The 23551-nt window shown below is 36.1% G+C and overlaps 1 long non-coding RNA gene across 1 annotated transcript; it reads left to right on the top strand.

The window, feature by feature from the left end:
* Nucleotides 1–280: 280 nt before the first annotated feature.
* On the top strand, nucleotides 281–2095 carry LOC131159267 (uncharacterized). Its single transcript, XR_009137768.1, has 4 exons — nucleotides 281–499; nucleotides 592–636; nucleotides 735–797; nucleotides 1888–2095. It is a non-coding gene; the product is annotated as an uncharacterized LOC131159267 (long non-coding RNA).
* The last annotated feature ends 21456 nt before the right edge of the window (nucleotides 2096–23551 follow it).

Below are 23551 nucleotides of genomic sequence, written 5' to 3'. Positions count from 1 at the left end.
ATAATAATAATAATAAAATAATAAAATAAAATAAATTAATTAAATTAATAAGTAAAATGAAAACTATGATAAGGACAATATATATATATATATAAAAGTAATTATGATATTTTATATATATATATATATATATATAATAATACAAGCTTCTTCAAAAAAAAAAAAAGAAGCTTTGAAAAGTCAAATAAATTCAAACCACAAGCTTAAGCTTTGAAAAGTCAAATAAATTCAAACCACAAGCTTAAGCTTTGAAAAGTCAAAAAAATAAAAAATCCAATTTGAATTGGATTCATTTGGTATGCGTGAGTGCTCTCTCTCTCTCTCTCTCTCTCTCTCTCTCTCTCTCTCCCTCTCCTATGACTCTCTCTCTTCGATTCCGGGCTAGTTTTACGCCGGATCGACAAACCGAAGCCACCACGACGCTCCTGGCGAAGTTCTCTACAAGTCTGCCGGAGCGGATCGTCAGGGAAACGAAGTTGGATTTCATCCCAAATCCAAGGTAAGACTTTATATTCAATATTTGGATTTTTGATAGTTGAAGAAAATGATATACGCGTAAAAATACTGAACTTTAATACTGAAAATTTTCAGTTCCAGGGTATTGATTGGGAACGTTGAGAATCATCCCTAAGTTGGGTAAGACTTTTTAAGTCGAATTTGACTTAGTGGTAGTTATAGAAAATGTTGTACGTACGAAAATACTAAACTTTAATTCTGCGAGTTTTCATTTTCAGGGTGTTGAGTTGAGAACCTTGTGGGTACAGGGAAGATTTTCTTAGGGGCTTTTCAATTATCAGGTAAGGGGATAAACTAAGCTAGTTTTGTTTTGAGAAAATGTATGTATATATATATAGCATCTGGTTTCAGGAAAAATAAATATATTTATATATATGATTTATATTTGGAAAATACTGTTTAAATGATGATATGTTGAATACGTAGAAAATTTGTTTAGTGTGGCATGAGTATAAAAATGTTGTGAAATACTGTTTTTTTTTTTTTGGAATGGGGACGATATGGATTTCTATGATGGAAAACCGGTGTACGGGCCGAGATATTTTTATATGTATATGTGATTTGCCGGCGTATGGGCCGTGCTATGTGGATGAGATTTGCCGGCGTATGGGCCGTGCTATGTGATTTGCCAGCATAGGGGCTGTGCTATGTGATTTGCTGGCGTACGGGCCGTGCTATGTGGTTTGCCAGCGTACGGGCTGTGCTATGTGATTTGCCGGCATACGGGCCGTGCTATGTTAAAATGTGTAATACCGGCGTACGGGCCGATGATTTTCATGATACACGTATATATGTGAAATGATATGATTGATGTGAAAATAAATGATATAAGATATTTATGTATCACGGTTTTAGTGTATATATATGATATCAGAACCTGGTTGGCTTGGTCTAGGCTAGCACTTGCACGGTACCGTTGCTATGTGTCCATGGTCCTCGTGATCATGATATCTGTGTTAACGCCGCTGTACAGAGTGGTGTGAGATTGGATGGTCGATGTGGTTATTTTCAAGAAGTGTGCTGTTATCGCCCCTGGTGTACGGACCAGTCTGGGTAGACCCATCGGACCTACAGACTACTGTTTGACTTGGCAATGGTCGGCCAACCATTGTCAGGTCCCGCCTTCGGGCCACACAACCCAGTCATGTGGGGGTAATACATGACAACAGTCAGCTAACCTACCAGGATTGTTTTATGTTATTATTAGTGTATGAGATGAGACATGTATATTTTCCCAGATTTGATAAACAGTATTGAATATGTTATGTATGGTATATGTAGAACACATAATACTCATGTTGCCACACACTGGTATTAGTTTATTTCCCTTACTGAGAGGTGTCTCACCCCTAAATCTTATACATTTTTCAGGAGCCCCTGATAGGAGAGCGGGAAAAGCCCCGCTGATCTAGATCAGTTGTTTGCCCTCTTTGGAAGGGTAAGTTTTTGGTAGGGACAGTTAGGTTTTGTGGGGATTGTCCCTAGATTTCATTTTTGAGATGTATATACTGTGAGATAGTAATTGTAGTGACTCTGGTATGTGTTATGCACTTTATGATGAGATGTATATGATTTTATACTTTCTGCTGCATAGGCTTCTGCTCGATGTTTTGTTATATCCCTGGTGCCCACGGGCCCAGGTGGATTGTGACCTGCTGAGCTGGGATGTATGATGTGATGATAATTTATATATATATATATATATATATATATATATATAAATATATGTGAAAAAGGAGCAGGTCGTTACAGTTGGTATCAGAGCGTAGGTTGCTAGGTTCTGTAGACTTTAGAGTGCAGCAGGAATAATACCAGAGTTTAGGAAATGATTTGAGGTTTTATTCTACAGTCTAGAAGCAGGACTTCCGTGGTAGTTTCTGTGTTCTTCCTAGGGTGACAATTTCAGGAAAACCATAGTAAGCTATTGTCGGGTTGTGTTCCTAGAATGTTGGATTGGGGATTAACAATGAGTTAGAAATGTTGAGATGAGTGGTGAGGATAGGTGGGTAAATTATGAGGATAGGATTACTGAATTGCAACTGCTATTTTCCAAGATGGATCCAGAAGGAAATAGTGCCCATGCGAGTGGCAGTGATGGAGCAGGACCATCAGGTGCAGCTAGGACCGACTCTAATGCGGTATTACGTAGCGTGGCTCAGCAGGTTATGGCTGAGATTGCTAGGAGCTCGAGGGAGCAGAGTGGTCCATCTACAGGCCATGGGTGCACTATAGAGAAATTTACAAAGATGAATCCTCCAGCGTTCTCAGGTGGAGTTGATCCTGTAGCCGCTGAGAACTGGATGCAGGAGATTGAGAAAATCTTGGCTATGCTGCAATGTACTGAGGAACAAAGGGTCCTCTTTGCCACCTATAAAGTGATAGGAGAGGCTGAGAGGTGGTGGACTGCGGTGAGACTATTAGAGCAGCAGAGGGTGACTCCAATAGCTATGACATGGGACCGGTTTAAAGATCTATTCTTTGACAGATATTTTCCAGCTACTGTGAGAGAGGCTAAGGTAGAAGAGTTCCTGAGTCTGAAGCAGGGACAGCTATCCGTCCAGCAGTATGCAGCATGTTTTATCAAGCTCTCTCGATTCGCCCTATACATTGTTCCTGATGAAGTGAAGAAGGCGAGGCAGTTCGAGAGAGGTCTGAGGCGGAGTATATTCAGGCAGGTGGTGGTGTTGCAGATCCAGGACTTCGCTGAGTTGGTCGACAGGGCGGCCTTGGCAGAGATTGGTGAGCGTCTTGATGCGAATGAGCAAGGACAAAGGAAGAGATCTGCATCTACGAGCTACCAGCAGGGTCACAGGCCGGGTCAGTGGAGGAGAGGTAATCATGGTAGAGGGCGGAGATAGGAGATAGGAGGACGCGAGGTGCAGACAGGGCAGGGTCCTCCAGTTTGTCAAACTTGTGGTAGGAGGCACTGGGGAGAGTGTCGAGCTGGTGGTGTAGTGTGCTACCGCTGCAGTAGATCGGGACATATAGTGCGAGATTGTCCTACCCCGCCAGATGCAGCTCCGGTGTGCTATCGCTGCGGTAGATCGAGGCACATGGTACGAGACTGCCCTACTCCACCAAATGCAGTTCCAGCTCCTAGACCATACCGGGGAGGTTATCAGGCACCACGGGGAGGCAAGCAGAGGAATACGGCTCCAGCTAGGGTGTTTACTCTGACGCCGGGTGAGGCTGAGGCATCAGGTGACGTGGTGACAGGTATGGTCATTATGCTTTCTTTTAAAGTTATTGCATTATTTGATTCAGGAGCTACACACTCGTTTGTGTCCTTGGGGTGTATTAAATTATGTGAGGCTGAAACACAATCATTAAATGTTGAACTGTTGGTATCTACACCAACTGGGTCGATAGTGAGGTGTGGTAGGGTACTCCGCAACTGTCCAGTAGAGATTCAAGGGAAAACATTGTCTGTTGATTTGATAGTGTTAGACATGCATGGGTTTGACGTTATATTTGGCATGGATTGGCTAGCGGCTAATTTTTCCAGCATAGATTGTCGTGCACGAGATGTGATATTTAGACCCCCGGGGGAAGCAGAATTCAAGTTTGTAGGGTCACATGTACAATCCCCGCCTCAGCTAGTTTCAGCTATTCAGGAAAGGAGACTACTGTTGAGTGGTTGTCAGGGGTTTGTGGCGGTTGTGAAAGAGATGTCAGAGAATGAGTCGAAACTTGCTAGCACGCTTGTAGTGAAGGAGTTTGTGGATGTTTTTCCAAATGAGTTACCAGGCTTGCCACCTGACCGTGAGGTGGATTTCTCTATCGATCTATCTCCCGGTACAGCGCCGATTTCTAAAGTACCTTATCGAATGGCGCCAGTGGAGTTAGCAGAATTGAAGAATCAGTTACAAGATCTGCTAGATAAAGGCTTCATACGGCCCAGTGTATCTCCGTGAGGAGCTCCAATTTTATTTGTGAAAAAGAAAGACGGGACTATGAGGATGTGTATAGACTATAGGGAGATAAATAAAGTGACAATCAAGAATAGGTATCCTCTACCCCGTATCGATGATTTGTTTGACCAGCTCCAGGGTACACGGGTGTATTCGAAGATTGACCTCAGATCTGGCTACCATCAGGTGAAGGTGAAAGCAGAAGACGTCTCAAAGACGGCCTTCAGGACTAGGTATGGGCATTACGAGTTTCTAGTGATGCTGTTTGGTTTGACGAATGCTCCTGCGGTATTTATGGACTTGATGAATAGAGTCTTCCACCAATACCTAGACCAGTTTGTTGTTGTTTTTATTGATGATGTACTGGTCTATTCTAGGAACTATGAGGAGCATGAGACGCACTTGAGGTAGGTTTTGCAGACACTTCGGGAAAAGAAGTTGTACGCCAAGTTCAGTAAATGTGAATTTTGGCTGGAGAAGGTCGTGTTCTTGGGGCATGTTGTATCTGGAGGCGGTATTTCTGTGGATCCTAGCAAGATTGAGGCTGTAGTGAATTGGGCTAGACCGAGAAATGTCCAGGAGATCAGGAGTTTCTTGGGGCTAGCAGGCTATTACCGTCGTTTTGTTGAGGGATTCTCAGCTTTGTCAGGGCCTTTGACACGACTGACGAGGAAGAATGTTAGATTTGAGTGGGATGATAGTTGTGAGCAGAGTTTTCAGGAGCTGAAGCAGAGACTAGTCACAGCACCAGTGTTGATCATCCCATGTGGGAGTGAAGGGTATACCATTTACAGTGATGCGTCCTTGAAGGGACTTGGCTGTGTATTAATGCAGCATGGCAGGGTAGTGGTGTATGCATCCAGGCAGTTGAAAGAATATGAGAAGAACTACCCTACCCATGATCTTGAGTTGGCTGCAGTGGTACACGCACTGAAGATTTGGAGGCATTACCTGTACGGTGAGCAGTGTGAGATCTTCTCCGACCATAAAAGTTTGAAGTATTTCTTTACGCAGAAAGAACTGAATATGAGGCAGAGAAGGTGGTTGGAGTTGATTAAGGATTTTGATTGTACCATCAGTTATCACCCAGGGAAAGCAAATGTGGTAGCTGATGCGTTGAGCAGGAAATCCAGGGAGCCGGTGTTGGCGGCTCTAGGGATCCAGCATCCGATCATAATGGATCTGGAGAGACTCGGCATAGAGTTGGTGGAGAGTGATCTCCCAGTATGTATTGCCAGCCTAGTGGTACAGCCTACCCTGTAGGAGAGAATTAAAACTGCCCAAAAGGAAGATCCAGAGCTAATGGAGGTGATAGATAGAGTACAAAGTGGGCAGGGGGAGGAGTTCAGTATCGCAGATGACGGAGCTTTGCGGTTCCATTCCAAATTATGTGTTCCTGCCGATATTGAGATCAGGAAGACTATTCTAGAGGAGGCTCACAGATCTTTGTATACAGTTCATCCCGGTAGTACGAAGATGTATAGAGATCTGCGAGAGTCATACTGGTGGAGTGGTATGAAGAGAGAGATTGCCGAGTATGTAGCGCAGTGTTTGACGTGCCAGCAGGTAAAGGCTGAGCACCAGAGACCGGCAGGGCAGTTGCAGCCATTATTCATCCCAGAGTGGAAGTGGGATCACATATCGATGGACTTCGTGTCAGGACTGCCGACGGTGTTACATGGTCATAATGCCATTTGGGTGATTGTTGATCGATTGACGAAGACCGCCCACTTTATTCCCATCAAGATCAGCTACTCCCTCAGCCGTTTAGCAGAGATTTACATTCAGGAGATAGTACGTTCTCATGGGGTGCCTGTATCTATTGTGTCGGATCGAGACCCGCGATTCACATCACGATTTTGGAGAAGTCTGCAGGAGGCTCTGGGGCCTCAGTTATCGTTTAGTACGGCATTCCATCCTCAGTCAGACGGGCAGACTGAGATGACCATACAGATATTAGAGGACATGCTTAGAGCGTGTGTACTAGACTTTGGGGGTAGTTGGACTCAGTTCATATCATTAGTAGAATTTGCGTATAATAATAGTTATTAATCTAGCATTGGCATGGCACCATTTGAGGCTCTGTACGGTAGGAGATGTCGTTCTCCTTTGTTTTGGGATGAAGTGGGTGAGCGGCAAATAGTGGGGCCAGAGCTGGTTCAGTAGGCATGTGATAAAGTTTGTCTTATCAGGGACAAGATCAGTGCAGCTCAGAGCCGACAGAAGAGTTATGCCGACCATCGCCGCAGGAATTTAGAGTTTGATGTAGGTGATCACGTATTTTTGAAGATAGCTCTGATAAAAGGGGTTATGCGATTTGGGAGGAAGGGTAAACTTAGTCCTAGGTTTATCAGTCCATTTGAGATTCTAGATAAAGTGGGACCCTTCTCATGTTGCTATGTATTGTCCAGGATTCACAACGTATTTCATGTTGCTATGTTGAGGAAATACATCCCAGACCCTTCTCATGTCATCAATTATAATGAGTTGGAGCTTAGTGATTCACTGGGATATGAGGAGGTACCAGTACAGATTTTGGATAGGAAAGTGCAAGAGCTACGTAACAGGACGATTCCTCAAGTAAAAGTCTTGTGGAGGAATCATGCAGTAGAAGAGGCTTCTTGGGAGTCTGAGGAGCAGATGAAGCGAAGGTATCCGCATTTATTTCAAGAAGTCTGAGTGAATAAATGTAAATAGTTAAGTAGTTTTCTGTTGCAGGTACATGTAATGGTTGAATAGTGTAGTACTTTAGTTTTGGGAGAATGGTTTTCTTTTGTATATGTAATCTTCCAAGACTCGAAATGTAACCACGGTATTCCTCCGCCGTAAGTGAGAGTAGATAATAAAATGAGTAGACCTTTTTTCCTGATTAAAGGATGGTGAGTTACGGAAACAGTAAATTTCGAGGACGAAATTCTTTTAAGGGGGGAGGAATGTAGTAACCGGGAAAAATAAAATTTAAAATAATAATAATAATAATAATAATAAAATAATAAAATAAAATAAATTAATTAAATTAACAAGTAAAATGAATAGTATGATAAGGACAATATATATATATATATAAGTAATTATGATATTTTATATATATATATATATATAATAATACAAGCTTCTTCAAAAAAAAAAAAAAAGAAGCTTTGAAAAGTCAAATAAATTCAAACCACAAGCTTAAGCTTTGAAAAGTCAAATAAATTCAAACCACAAGCTTAAGCTTTGAAAAGTCAAAAAAAGAAAAAATCTAATTTGAATTGGATTCATTTGGTGTGCGTGAGTGCTCTCTCTCTCTCTCTCTCTCTCTCTCTCTCTCTCCTACGACTCTCTCTCTTCGATTCCGGGCTAGTTTTACGCCGGATCAACAAACCGAAGCCACCACGATGCTCCTGGCGAAGTTTTCTACAAGTCTGCCGGAGCGGATCGTCAGGGAAACGAAGTTGGATTTCATCCCAAATCCAAGGTAAGGCTTTATATTCAATATTTGGATTTTTGACAGTTGAAGAAAATGATATACGCGTAAAAATACTGAACTTTAATACTGAAAAATTTTCAGTTACAGGGTATTGATTGGGAACGTTGAGAATCATCCCTAAGTTGGGTAAGACTTTTTAAGTCGAATTTGACTTAGTGGTAGTTATAGAAAATGTTGTACGTACGAAAATACTAAACTTTAATTCTGCGAGTTTTTATTTTCAGGGTGTTGAGTTGAGAACCTTGTGGGTACAGGGAAGATTTTCTTAGGGCTTTTCAATTATCAGGTAAGGGGATAAACTAAGCTAGTTTTGTTTTGAGAAAATGTATGTATATATATATAGCATCTGGTTTCAGGAAAAATAAATATATTTATATATATGATTTATATTTGGAAAATACTGTTTAAATGATGATATGTTGAATATGTAGAAAATTTGTTTAGTGTGGCATGAGTATAAAAATGTTGTGAAATACTGTTTTTTTTTTGGAATGGGGACGATATGGATTTCTATGATGGAAAACCGGCGTACGGGCCGAGATATTTTTATATGTATATGTGATTTGCCGGCGTATGGGCCGTGCTATGTGGATGAGATTTACCGGCGTATGGGCCGTGCTATGTGATTTGCCAGCATAGGGGCTGTGCTATGTGATTTGCCGGCGTACGGGCCGTGCTATGTGGTTTGCCAGCGTACGGGCTGTGCTATGTGATTTGCCGGCGTACGGGCCGATGATTTTCATGATACACGTATATATGTGAAATGATATGATTGATGTGAAAATAAATGATATGAGATATTTATGTATCACGGTTTTAGTATATATATATGATATCAGAACTTGGTTGGCTTGGTCTAGGCTAGCACTTGCACGGTATCGTTGCTATGTGTCCATGGTCCTCGTGATCATGATATTTGTGTTAACGCTGCTGTACGGAGTGGTGTGAGATTGGATGGTCGATGTGGTTATTTTCAAGAAGTGTGCTATTATTGCCCCTGGTGTACGGACCAGTCTGGGTAGACCCATCGGACCTACAGACTACTGTTTGACTTGGCAGTGGTCGGCCAACCATTGTCAGGTCCCGCCTTCGGGCCACACAACCCAGTCATGTGGGGGTAATACATGACAACAGTCAGCTAACCTACCAGGATTGTTTTATGTTATTATTAGTGTATGAGATGAGACATATATGTTTTCCCAGATTTGATAAACAGTATTGAATATGTTATGTATGGTATATGTAGAACACATAATACTCATGTTGCCATACACTGGTATTAGTTTATTTCCCTTACTGAGAGGTGTCTTACCCCTAAATGTTATACATTTTTCAGGAGCCCCTGATAGGAGAGCGGGAAAAGCCCCGCTGATCTAGATCAGTTGTTTGCCCTCTTTGGAAGGGTAAGTTTTTGGTAGGGACAGTTAGGTTTTGTGGGGATTGTCCCTAGATTTCATTTTTGAGATGTATATACTGTGAGATAGTAATTGTAGTGACTCTGGTATGTGTTATGCACTTTATGATGAGATGTATATGATTTTATACTTTCTACTGCGTAGGCTTCTGCTCTATGTTTTGTTATATCCCTGGTGCCCACGGGCCCAGGTGGATTGTGACCTGCTGAGCTGGGATGTATGATGTGATGATAATTTATATATATATATAAAATAAAAAAAAATATGTGAAAAAGGAGTAGGTCGTTACAGGCAAGTAACTATGTCAAAAAAAATTAAACTATTGATTTAACTTTGGTACTATAAACAATAGCAGTGACTCAGATGGTGAGGATACTATTATTCATAACCAAGTGTATACCATCACACACTACAAAAAATAAGGTTATTAGTGAAAGTTTTGAATTAGTCGCTAAATTTGCCGTTACTAATACTTATTAGTGACGAATTTTTCAAACTGTCACTAATAATAGAGTATTAGTGACGGATTAAAATTGTCACTAAAAAATCTAAGCCCGTCACTATAAATTCTACACCAGCTTGATCAAAAATCATCTCTAAAGCCATGGTATTAGTGACGATTTTAAATTCGTCACTAATGCTCTATAATTAGTGACGATTTGAAAATCGTCACTATTGTTCACAAGCAACTATTAGTGACGATTTTCAAACCGTCACTAATACTATATTATTAGTGACGGTTTGAAAACCTTTACTAAAATTTTAAAAAAAAAAGGCAATTATTAGTGACGATTTTGAAACTTTCACTAATACTTAAATTGGACAATTAGTAGTGATGATTTTAAAATTGTCACTAATAATTTTAAATTAATTTTTTTTTTCAATTATTAATTCCCGTAAAAATCTGTAATTACATTTTCATATACGTAACATTAAACCATAATTGCTAAAAAAATTCATAAATTATTCAAAATTATAATTCAAATTCAAATTCAAATTTAAATTCAAATTTAAATAAAAATACAAATATATTATACAAATTCAAATTCAAATACAAATATATTATACAAATTCAAATTTAAATACAAATACATTATACAAATTTAAATTCAATTACAGAAATTTCATCTGTTTAGATAACAAAAAAAGTCAAAAGCTGCATCTGTAGTGCATGGCATCGTGTTGACATTGTGACAGCTGCAAACCCTACAAATTAAGAAAGTAAAAAAAATTAGTATATGCTTTTTGAAAAATTTTGGCAACATTTTTCCTATAAATATGACATTTTCCATAGAGATATGCCCCAAGCCTAGGTGTTTACAATAAACAATTCACAATAATCCAACCAGTAATGAATTTTATGAGTGCACGATAGCTTCATATAATAAGCATTAAATAATGTAACATGCTCATGCATCCTATAAACAATACATATCAAAATATAGTTCTATGAAAAAATATATGTGATTTTTATGGTTTATATGGCTTCCATAGGACTCTAAAACAATTATAATAATCAAATAATGCAAATGAGTCCATGATTGATAGAATTTTCACTTAACATATGCAAAATTAAATTTAGAGATCAAGTTCAAAGTTCATTTGAAGTTCACTTATTCTTTCTAAAATGCTTTAACATTCAGCTAACTATAACCATATGAGCATATGGTATATGGCTATGATTATTTTGGGAAAAAGTCAACAAATTTTCGGTAGCATGCCGTCTATAAATAGAATATTTCTCAAACTTACAAGTCACAAAAGCATGCAATTCACAATGTTTTTGCATCATACAGATGTCATTTATATTAACATATGCAACAACCTAAAAGTATCTACCAACAGGCAATACACATTACTGCATCAGCCATGCAGGTGGCGTTCCAATCAAACATGCAGTCCTAATGTCCACTACCAGCATGCAGTTCACAAGATATATCAATCCAAGCATGCAGTCCAGAAGCTAAATCATCTATTAAACTGAAGTTAGATATATACCCATCTCTAGCTACAATAAGGTCATGGATGACAGAGAAGGACGATGAGGTCGTGGATGGTGGTGGCTGCATCAACAATTCTTTATCTAGTTTACCTGGAGTTTCTTTTCAAAATTGATTTGAAATGCGATAAGCATACCCATGTAGACAGAATGAATTTAACCTTTCATCTGATAGGTTAATATGCAATGACTGCAAGAAGGGCATCAAGATTCAAGAGAAATAAAATTAATATTTAAATCATACCTTAACTATAAGAGACAACCCATTAGATCAAAGGCTAAAATTCATTTTGTCTACATGGGCAGGCTTATCGCATTTCAAATCAATTTTGAAAAGAAACTCCGGGTAAACTAGATAAAGACCCTCCATTCATTGTATATACACTGCAAATGATATGTCCACTATCAAAAATAGAAGTTATCAAAAGTATACCTAAAATTATATAACAAACCCTTCTCAATGACGGCAAAATCTAAGCTGAGGATAGCTAAATTATATCTCCTTGACCCTTTTTACACTTTTAGGAAACATTTGATAATGTTGTTTGGTCCTAAAGTATTGTATACTATCAAACAAGATAATTGCTTGGGGATGAAATGATGTAAACAAAAACTAAAATTTCATGAGCTCAGCCATAAAGTTAGCTTCTAATGAAAACATTAATGATCCTTAAAAGAATAGAGCCTGAAAAAGCAATGGTCCTGCATACAAAATAAAGTAGAATTGACAGAAAAAAATATATTACCAATGCAATTTCCTTGATTTCCTTATTTCATTTTCCTTTCCTTCGTCTAGTTTATCTTCTAATTCATTTATACCTTGTGTTCAAACACTATTATATAAATTTAAAATACAATGTACCCATTATTATCGAATAGCAAAAATTTAAAAAATGCTTAAAAAATGTATATATTTTTATGCAAGATTTGAAATTCATTCATTTCAAATTATGATCTCAAAATTGCCTTAAGACAAACCCCAATGGTACAGAAAACAAAACAAATAAAAAAATTAAAAACAAAAACAGAACACACTAACCCCTTTAATTGTCAAAAATACAAAGTATCTTTCTTAAGACTTTGAGAAAATTTGCAGCAACTTCAAAAATGCAAATCAATGGCCTAGTTACAAGCTAAAATCTCACCTTTAACCAAGCTGCAATGAACCAATTCTTATTAACCATGGAAATGGTCGAGCACTAGAGGGCGGCGGCGATGGGCAGAGATTAATTAATTACTAGGTCATTGCTTATTAATTTTCCATATTTTTTTTTTGGGGTGTCATGTCATTTGAAAGGGTTTGTCATTTTAATGGATGCAAATGTCGATTTCTGAATTTTAAAACCTAGTTTACTAAATCAAGGTGGTTCATGTCTCTGTGCAATTGGTAACTCCAAGTGAATCCATCGTGACCTTTATGTTCATTCAATCCATATTGTCTATTTATGATATTTAAATGTGATAATATAGTATTTTTTTTTTCTTCTTACCATTAACTCATCTAGCACCGGACTATATGTAATTAATAAAGTTTTCCATACAAGTATAGGTTAGATGTTATAGAGGCTAAGGGTTCTTCCTACATTTGGAGTTTCTCTTTTTCTTTTGATTAGGCATATAGCATTGATCTTTTCATCACCTCCCTTTTTCTTTTGATTAGGCATATAGCATTGATCTTATTAAGTTTTGATTTTTCATTTAAGGTTAGGTTGAAGCTTCCCCTATACATTTCTTTGTTGAGAATGTTTTTTGTCATTTGTCTTCCCACCTTTCTAGTTTGCCCTAAATAGCTAGCATACATCTTGTTAGGCTTTGGTTGCCTCTAGGTTGAGGTCAATGTTCAAATGACAATTTCTAACTCTCAATTTTTTTTTATATTAACAGTTTTCCTACCAAAGTGGGTTGTGCTATTTTTGCATGAGAGGGTAGCATACAAGCATTCTACTTGAGATTTATGATTCCATTGAGATGTGGAAGGATAAGTCATTGTTTCTTTGTGGGAAGAAGGGTTAGGGTACAAATATGGACTAGGTGATCCTATGAAGCATTTTGTGACTCCATTATTTTCTTTAGAAGACAAGGAAATTATGAAGACTTTAATAATGGCTATGCTAAGGGCCTTTGCAGAACTAAGACCCACCACTAAGCTTATTAAATTAAGTAATATGGCAATCATCTTTTGGTTGGATGTTTTGTCCTTTGCATTATGTCATTCCCAAACTAAAAGAACCATTCCTTGCACTCCTTTTTGCCTAGTTAAGTCAATCATGTTTATGAATTTATCTCAAGCCTTGAGCTCATTCAGACCCCAAGCCAACATTTTGCCCCAAGTTGACATAGTTTTTGAGTCCATAGCTCATTCTAGCATAATTAAGCTAAATTTGCATTCAAGCAAATCCTAAGCCACTGCTCACGTGAGCTCACAACCTGGGCCAAAAGTACATTCACATTCACATGAAAATGCCCTCTTCTGCCAAAATTAACAATATTATTATTTCTAGTATTATTTGTACAAAGTGATAAGTACCTTTGTTGGAGAGAGAGAGAGAGAGAGAGAGAGAGAGAAAGAGTAAATCCAAGGTACCCTATTGTCACAAAGGAAGGGGACAATATAATTATTGTAAATAACAAAAGATATGTATTTTCTATATGCTAGACTTTAATGGTCACATATTATAGAAACATCCGAACAAAAAAGATAGTATTCATACAAAGTTTGTGTGAAACCATATTTTACCTGTTTGTCACAGTAACTTTTCTCAATAAAATTACTTATATGTTTTGATAAACTAATATTACACACTTTCTTTCTTTCTAATTAAAATAAAAATAATACAAATAAATAAACACATATTACATAGAAAATTAGTTTGTCATGTCTAATTGGACACATAAATTAATTACGTATATATAGACTAGTATAACTCATTTGTGCAGCTATTATAAGGTCTTATGTCAATAATTGTATCATATTTTTGTTGAGGTTACATAAAACTCATCCTCTGAATTTTATTTAAAAAAACAAAACACAGACACACATATTCTTACGCACAAAACATGCTGCTAGCTTTCATCATCAAAAAGATTAATTAAAAGCAGTCATCCAATCATCACTCTCTCTCTCTCTCTCTCTCTCTCTCTCTCTCTCTCTCTCTCTCTCTCTCTCTCTCTCTCTCTCTCAAGTTGGCTTAGCAGAAAATCTTAAGAGACAATTTTGGGAAGATATGGATAGTATTATGCAAGACATACCAGGGACTGAGAAAATATTTATAGGAGATCTGAATGGACACATTGGAAGAGATAATAAAAATTATGAAAGGATACATAGAGGATATGGATATGGAGACAAAAATGAGTCTGGGGAGATGATCTTAGACTTTGCTATGTCATATGATTTTTGTATAATGAATACTTGCTTTAAGAAGACAGAAGAACACTTAATAACTTTTAAAAGTGGACAAAATAGAAGTCAAATAGATTTTTTTTTTTTAACGAGGAGGGTAGATCGTGTATCATGCAAGGATTGTAAAGTTATTCCAGGTGAAAGTCTTACCACACAACATAGAGTCTTAGTGTTAGATATATGCATTAAAAAATGGAAGAAAAAGGATAAAATAAACTAGTGTAGGAGAACTAGATGGTGGAACCTGAAAGGAGAAAATATAATAAAATTTAAAGATAAAATGATCAAAGATGGGGATTGGACCTTAGAGGATGGGATAGATTCAAATACTCTTTGGAATAGATTAGCTAGCTCTATTAAAAAGATAGCAAAAGTGATTTTAGGCGAATCAAGGGGAAGATTCTCAAATAGCAAAGAAAGTTGGTGGTGGGATAAAGATGTGCAAAAAATCATAAAGACAAAAAGAATTTGGTATAAAACGTGGCAAAAATGTAGAAACAGCGATAACTTTGAAAAATATAAGGAGGCAAGAAAAGATGCAAAAAGGGCTGTTAGTGAAGCTAAATATAGATCATTTAATAGTTTGTATGATAGATTAGGTACAAAAAGAAGGGGAAAAAGATATATTTAAACTTGCTAAAGCTAAAGAAAGGAAGAACAAAGACTTAGGAAATGTAAAATGTACAAAAAGTGAGGATGATATTGTCTTGGTTAAGGACAAAGATATTAAAGAAAGATGGCGAAGTTACTTTAGTAAGTTGTTTAACGAAGACCAAATAGAACGCTTAAATTTAGAATTGTCAAATGAGGAAAAGACTAAAAATATAAGATTTATTCGAAAAATTAGAGTTAACGAAGTTAAGTTTGCACTAAAAAAGATGAAAAATGGGAAAGCTATGGGACCAGATAACATCCCAATTAAAGTTTGGAAATGCTTTGGTGATAACGGAATTATATGGTTAACTAATTTATTTAATACAATTGTAAAAACTAAGAAAATGCCAGATGAATAGAGGAAAAGCACTTTAATACCTATATACAAAAATAAAGGAGATATTCAAAATTGTAATAACTATCGTGGAATGAAACTTATGAGTCAATGATGAAACTATGGGAAAGAGTAGTTGAACAAAGATTAAGGTTAGAAACGAAGATCTCAGAAAATCAATTTGGTTTTATGCCTAGAAGATCTACCACAGAAGCTATTTATCTTTTAAGAAGATTAATGGAAAAGTTTAGGGAAGAGAAGAGGGACTTGCATATGATATTTATTGACCTTGAGAAAGCATATGATAGGATACCTAGGGAAGTTCTGTGGTGGGTTTTAGAAAAAAAGGGTGTATGTTGTAGGTATACCGATGTCATTAAGGATATGTACGATGGAGTAATGACTAGTGTAAAGACTATAGATGGAGAAACTAAAGAATTTCCAATTACCATAGGTGTACATCAAGGATCTGCTTTAAGTCCTTATCTTTTTGCTTTACTGATGGACCAATTGACTAAGAGTATTCAAAAGAAGGTTCCATGGTGTATGTTGTTTGCAGATGATATTGTATTAATTGAGGAAACTAGGGATGGAGTAGAGGCTGAGTTAGAATTATGGAGAGAAGCTTTGGAATCTAGAGGCTTTAAGATAAGTAGAAATAAAATAGAATATATGAAATGTAATTTTAGTAATGATAGGAGGAATATTGGAGACAAAGTTAAACTTGATGATGAAGAAATAAATAGCACTTGTAGATTTCGATACCTTGGATCTATTATGCAAGTTGAAGGAGAAATTGAAGATGATGTAATGCATAGAGTTAAAGCAGGTTGGGTCAAATGGAGAAGTTCTTCAAGTGTTCTATGTGATTGTAGAATACCCTTAAAATTGAAAAGGAAGTTTTATAGGACAGCTATAAGACCAGCTATGCTATATGGATCAGAATGTTGGGCGACGAAGAAACATAATATCCAAAAAGTAAAAGTTGCCGAGATGAGGATGCTTAGATGGATGAGTGGTATAACATTGAAAGATAAATTAAGGAATGAACATATTCGTGGTAAGTTAGGTGTAGCTCCTATAGAAGATAAGATAAGGGAAGGACGACTCAGATGGTATGGACACTTGCAACGTAGGCCTTATAGTGCACTTGTGAGGAAGAGTGACTTAGTTACTGTGGGGGGTAGTAGAAGGGGTAGGGGTAGACTTAAAATAACTTGGGAGGAGATAGTGAGTAAGGATTTAATATCTTTGAATCTATCAAAAGAAATGGTCCATGATCGCATAAATTGGCGGAAAAGGATTCATATAGCCAACCCCACTTAGTGGGACTAAGGCTTTGTTTATATATATATATATATATAATGCATTTATATTCTTTTTATTTTTTTCAAAAATTCAGATTAGTATTGTCCTTTGACCTTCTAAAAAAGTAATTTTATTTTCAACAATTCAAATTAAAACCCCATAATTTCTCCTAGATGTGTGTGGATGGTGCAGGTTTTCCACATATATCCCCTTCTTATTACATGTTAAACAAAATAATTATAATATATACATATATAATGTAAATACTTAGTCTTAATAAACAAAAAAAATTATAATGTATTATTAAGTAGGGGCAACTTATTTAAATATACATAATTAAGACTAAGTATTACTATTAAAAATTAAAAAATAAAGTGATAATATGTATTTTTGAAAGCAAAAATTTTGAGTTTAAATGTAGATTTCTATAGATTAAAATAACTCCATACAAAAACTAAATTCTGTCTAAATCTAAGCAAACCAATTAAAAATTTTCCATGCTTCCAAAAACATGGTTAGGGATTGACTGTTTTAAAAACAAGAAATAACCCTAGAAATTTAATATATTGTTGAGGTTCCAGCCAAAATAAAAATAAAAATAAAAATAAACAAAGAAGAAAGACAAGGGAACAAACCTAAGGTGTCCGGCAAGAAGCTAAGGTCGTCGGTTGTCTGGGAGCAGCGGGAATTAGACTGGGAAAGGGCCGAGTTTGACGGGGGTCTCAGCGGGAAACTAGGAGAGGGCGTACCAAGTCGTCAGTCTACTAGGGCTTCAGCGAAGCCTACGACGTCCGGCGAAGTCGAGCACACAAGGCCGAGAGAGAGCAGTGAGAGACTAGGAGAGACGATTGCATCGCGGGGAAGAGGAGGAGCCAGGAGAATAGGAGGGAAAATATCCCACGGATAGGGATAAGAGATTTTGGGCATTAGTGACGGTTTCAAAACCGTCACTACTATTCTCCATCCTTTTTTAAAAAAAAAATGATATAACATTAGTGACGGTCCACAATTCGTCACTAATAATGGCATAGTAATGACGAGTTTAGAAATTCGTCACTAATTAAGAACCAATGGTGATGAATTTATAAATTCGTCACTAATATTTTGAACTAATTTTTTTTTTAAAAAAGAAAATATTAGTGACGAATTTAAAAATTCATCACTATTGGTCCCTTATAAGTGACGAATTTACAACATTGTCACTAATACTTTGAACTGAAATTTTTTTTATTTGTTTTAAAAAAAAAATCATTATTAGTGACGTTTTCAAATCCATTACTAATAAGGGACCAATAGTGACGAATTCATGAATTCGCCACTAATACTCTGAACTTAAAATTTTTAATTTTTTTAAAATTAATCCGTCACTAATAATAGGCCAATAGTGATGAATTTACAAATTCGTCACTAATACTCTGAACTCAAATTTTTTAATTTTTTTTTTAAGAAGTGAAGTATTAGTGACGGTTGTCAAATCTGTCACTAATAATGACCAATAATGACGAATTTTGTAATTCGTCACTAATACTCTGACCTAATACCCTTAACTAAATTTTTTTATATATTCATAAATATTAGTAGTGACGGTTGGTTAATTGTCACTAATAAGTGACTTTTAGTGACGAATTTAATCCGTCACTAATACCATAAAATTGTCGCTAATATTTTTCCGAAAAAATTTCGCGCAAAAATTGTTTACCGCGCAATTTTTAGTGATGAAAGTATTAGTGATAAATTTAAAACCGTCACTAATACCTTCGTCACTAAAATCCTGTTTTTTTGTAGTGACATAATACTAGACCTATTGTCCCATAGTGAATCCCCAGATGGAGAGGTAACCCAATACTAAAATTTACTAGAGTTTATACTTGGTGAGTCTGATAGGGAGGAAGATACTAATATCATCACATAAAATTATGTACTTCACCTATAAACTAGTGATGGAGATAATGAAATTTATATGTAATAAATTCCCTCACCAACTTAGTTATTTAATTCATGAGGGATACAAACATGTGTTTAATATTCAAATAAATTTAATATTCCAATCTTGGTAACTAAATTACATGCAACAAATAAAATTCCAAATTCCCTTAATTTTTTATAAAAAAATTGTATTATAACTTGGGAATTAATTTTATTCTCTAGTTGTACATGCATAAACCAACATTGAAATTTTAAATTTTACATGTTAATGACATAACACAAGAACAACAAACACGCCAAGCAAGCATATTGAAATTGGAATAGTTTTCCCAAGAGGAGGGTGAATTAGGATTTTTAAAAATTTATTTCCCTTTTAAATACTTTTTTGTTATAACAATAATTAATGCTCAACCACAATCACAAAATTAAATTAGAGTAATCACAACCAAAACAAATTAATCAACCACTTAATAATAGCTCTGTGGTAATGTGCAAAGCTTGCTAAATTTGTATATGCCCTGTTGTTAAATTTCACAAACAACCTTCTTCCCAATGTTCAGCTTGTAAATAAACTTTCAATTTAATAAGTTAAAGATGATCAACCAACGTAGTCCCTCTTGGTTTCCGCAATCAATGCTGATCAAACCAAAATAAATTAACTTCCGGTCTATTTAATAACCAAACACTCAAAATTCAGAAATTTATAAAGCATCCACTCAGTTTGTAAATTTTGCTGAAAAGTAAAGAGTAAGGAAGAAAGAAGAACACAAGATTTTACGAGGTTCGGCTTCAACACACTCTACGTCCTCGCCCTTGGCAAAACTACCAAAGGATTCACTATCACCGTTCCTTTACCAGGCGAAACAATACTGATTACAACAGTCCTTGGTTAAGGCTAGAGCCAGCCTTCTCCAAATAATATCCCCTTATTTGGTCCAACAATTCAACACTCGAACCGTCAATCAATCTGTTACAAAGATTTAAAACAAGGCGTACAAGAATTGCTCCTCAAGAGCTAATTAGTACAGATAAAAATTATATACTTCAGTAAATTCACAATACGAAATTCAAATTGAAGCTCTAGAGTTTTATCACCGTAATAATATTTCAGTAGATGAAATAATTAACAATTAAAGCACAATATCAGTGAGACAATCATGAGACAATCAGCAGAGCTTTTGAGAATTTTGTGGATGTTGAGAGCAATAAAGAGCTTTCAGAAATTTAGAGTGCTTGAGAGAGAGTTTGATTGCTGATTTGAAATCTTGGTGTCTAAATCAATGTATTTTGAGGGTATTTATAGATGTAGAATGGTTTCTTACTTGTTCCCCATGTTTACTTCAGTAGGGTCCAAGTTTTAAAATAATTTGGGTTTCAAGTAATTGAAAATTTAAAAATATGCCCGTTGAGAAATTTAAATTTTCTCGCGAGCCAGACGACTGTGGAATCTTTGGCGATTGTCTATCCAAGTATTTCATACATATTTTTCACAAACAGAAATGTGGCAGTCAGCTGTCGTCGAGGTGGCAGTCGTCTCTTACTGAACAACTCAGTTTAAAAAATCAATCAAAATGGTGGCAGTCAACTGGCAGAACACACACATACGTCTTATTTGTCACTGGCAGTCGTCTGTCAATAACTTGACAGTCGTCTATCATGCTACTATCACTTGTTTAAGACCCTTAAAAAAATGCCAGTTGTCTGTCCAATAGGCTTTCCTTCATTTAAGAACAACTTTATCTCTCTTATCTTTGCTTAATTAGTCTTGGAATATTAAGTTGTTTAACTTTGAAAAACATGTTCCAAGACTTTAAAAACTTCAAGTTTCTAAGTGTGTCTTTGCCTAATGAGCTTTAAAATGAATATTCATACATGAATCAATTTGAAGTACTTGCAAAGCTTGTCCTATAAGCGAATTTGACACTTCTTTGCTTTGAGTTCTTTGTTGCTGATCTTTCAAACTTCCTTGAGCTTTTATTATGGATCACTTCTATTAATGTAAGGTTTTCCTTGTTCTTTGATCCTTGTGAGCTTTCATAAAGTATTTGAAGTTTGAGCAAATCATTTTTGCCTGAAATAATATCACTTGAAAACAATATTAGAAAACTGTACTTTGTTATCATCAAAATCAAGAGTTGTAAGCCTAGCTAGGCCAACAATCTCCCCCTTTTTTACGATGACAAAGAAAGAGTAAAGATGCAAAAATAATACTCCCCCTATTAATAAGCATAGTTTGAAAATAATTTCATTAAGACATAAATTCCTGAAGGTTCAAATTTCATATTTAACATTGAAACAAGACATAAGTTCAGAAGGTTCAAAGTTTCAAATTTAACATTGAAACAAATACATAGAACTTATAATACATAGAACTCATAGTACATCAAACTAGAAATAATACATACATAGGTTCATAGATTCAACTCATAGACTCATAGACTTTGCTCACACACATACTCCCCCTTTTGACATCAACAAAAAGGCCTAATACATCCAGTGACTGAGCATGTGTAGTATACAAAATAACAAAAAGTTCAAACATCATCAAGAGTCTGTAGTCAAGTATCAGAAGCTGTGTCACTATCTTCAGCAATCCTTTTTTCTTTAGATTTCTATGATCCTTCTTTTTCAGCTTCAGCAGTGTCTTCATCTGATTTTGCCTAAGAGTCTTCATTATCATTTTCATTACTCTCTTTATTTGAATCAGTTTCATTTTGTGTGACATGTTGCTCGATTTTGTCAAGACGCTTATCTAGTAAAGTATATTTATCATCAATATTTGCTATCTTGTCTTGAAGCGAAGCAAAACTATTTATCATTTCAGAACTGAAGCTGGTATAGTGCTGATAAAAAGGAAGAATCCAAAGAGGCACATCAGCTTCTTTAGGAGTTGGATTACATTCTTCTGGTGCTGGTCATTCAGGTCTATTACCCCTAAACATCCATCCCTAGGTATACTTCTTGTAACCCATCCTCTTTAAAGTAGTGAGGAGAATATGTTGTAATGGGTTCGCTTCACTAGTTTGGAAGATGGAGTTAGGACTTGAAAGTGAGCAAAAACTAAGGAAAGAATGCCACCATATGGAAGCCCAATTCTAGGAGATTTGAGCTTCATGACCATCCATTTTAGTACAAGGCTAGCTAAATCCAATTTCTTTCCTTTTAGTATGCACCACATGACAAAGCAATCAAAGAAGGAAATATATGATCAAAGGAGCCTGATCTAGGAATTATATTATAAGCAATGATCTTGTGAAGAATTTATGCGTATTAATTGAGCTATTTGTATTGTGGGAATAAACCCTGCTCCACTGTCCATTGTTTTTCTATTGGATTGCACTCAAAATCACCATGCTTAAGACAAAGTATTTTCCTTAGTGAGTGTGGAGTAAGTGTGATCTTTTGGCCAAATACTTTGGTGTCAAATCCAACATCTTTCTTTATCAAGTTTGACTAGAGAAGCTTAATCTGATCAGGGTAATATCTCTTAACTTGGTGAAGGACAAACTTATCCCATGCTATGTTTTTGAACAACTCAAGAATTTCAGGAAAAATTTCTTCAAAGAAAGAGATGTCTAGCACCTTAGAAAACATTGGATCGATAGTAGAGATGTGATTTTGGTACAAAGCTTTTGCGTGAGATGAAACTAACCATTTTTCAATTTCGTTGTTGCTAATAGACCTTGAAGAAGAAGCTTTGTCCTTTTTCCCAACTAATTTGGTTCTTGGCATGATGATGATGCAATAATTTGAGAAACCCTAGATGTGAAGGATTTAGGGTTTTGATGGAGTGACATTGTGAGGAGGTTTGGAGAGGAGAAACTTAGGGAAGAGAGGTTATTTTCGTGAAGGGTAGACAAGTGGACAGGCATCTAGGGATTTTAAAAAGAGTGTTTTTATGTTAAATGAACGTGAACTGCAGTGAGACAGTCGTCTATCATCAAGTTGAAAGTCAGTTGTCAACTTTCTTTCCAGATAGACAGTAGCCTGTCAGGCGCCTGCCTGGTGTCTGGCAGTCGTCTGCCCTGAAGAAATTCTTTTCTCTCTTTAGTTAACCTCTCGTACATATAACATTCCTAATTCTCATTGGATAAATACAAATTGATCTTTAGCTAGTGGTTTTGTGAATATATCAGCTAATTGATCATGAGTGTTAACAAATTCAAGAACTATTCTACATTATTTCTTAAGAACATAATTTTTTTTTAAACCAATTCACCCCCCCCCCCCCTCTTGGGAACAATATCCTATTTTCAATTGGTATCAAAGCCTAGTTATAGTAAATTTTAACAAGAAACTATAAAAAGATCGAACGTCACACATAGGAGTAGCTCCTTTCGGAGAGGGCCAATCCTCAACCCGACCACCAATCTTTTGTGGACATAACTATACTTTTTGGAAAAAAAACTAATGCAAATCTATCTTCAACATATGGATTGAAAAGCTTGGGAAGTTTTCAAGGATGGAGGTCTAATTCCTATCAAAATTGTGGATGGAAAACAAATTCCTAAAAAGAAAAAGGACATGACCGATATAGACTAAAAAATGCTACAAATAAATTCAAGTGCCATAAATGCCTTGTATTGTGCTCTAGGCGCTAATGAATTCAATAGAGT

Source organism: Malania oleifera, chromosome 1, assembly GCF_029873635.1.
Source record: "Malania oleifera isolate guangnan ecotype guangnan chromosome 1, ASM2987363v1, whole genome shotgun sequence".
Classification (NCBI taxonomy): domain Eukaryota; kingdom Viridiplantae; phylum Streptophyta; class Magnoliopsida; order Santalales; family Ximeniaceae; genus Malania; species Malania oleifera.
Note: the sequence above shows the minus strand (reverse complement) of the source record. Positions and strands in the feature narration are given on the sequence as shown.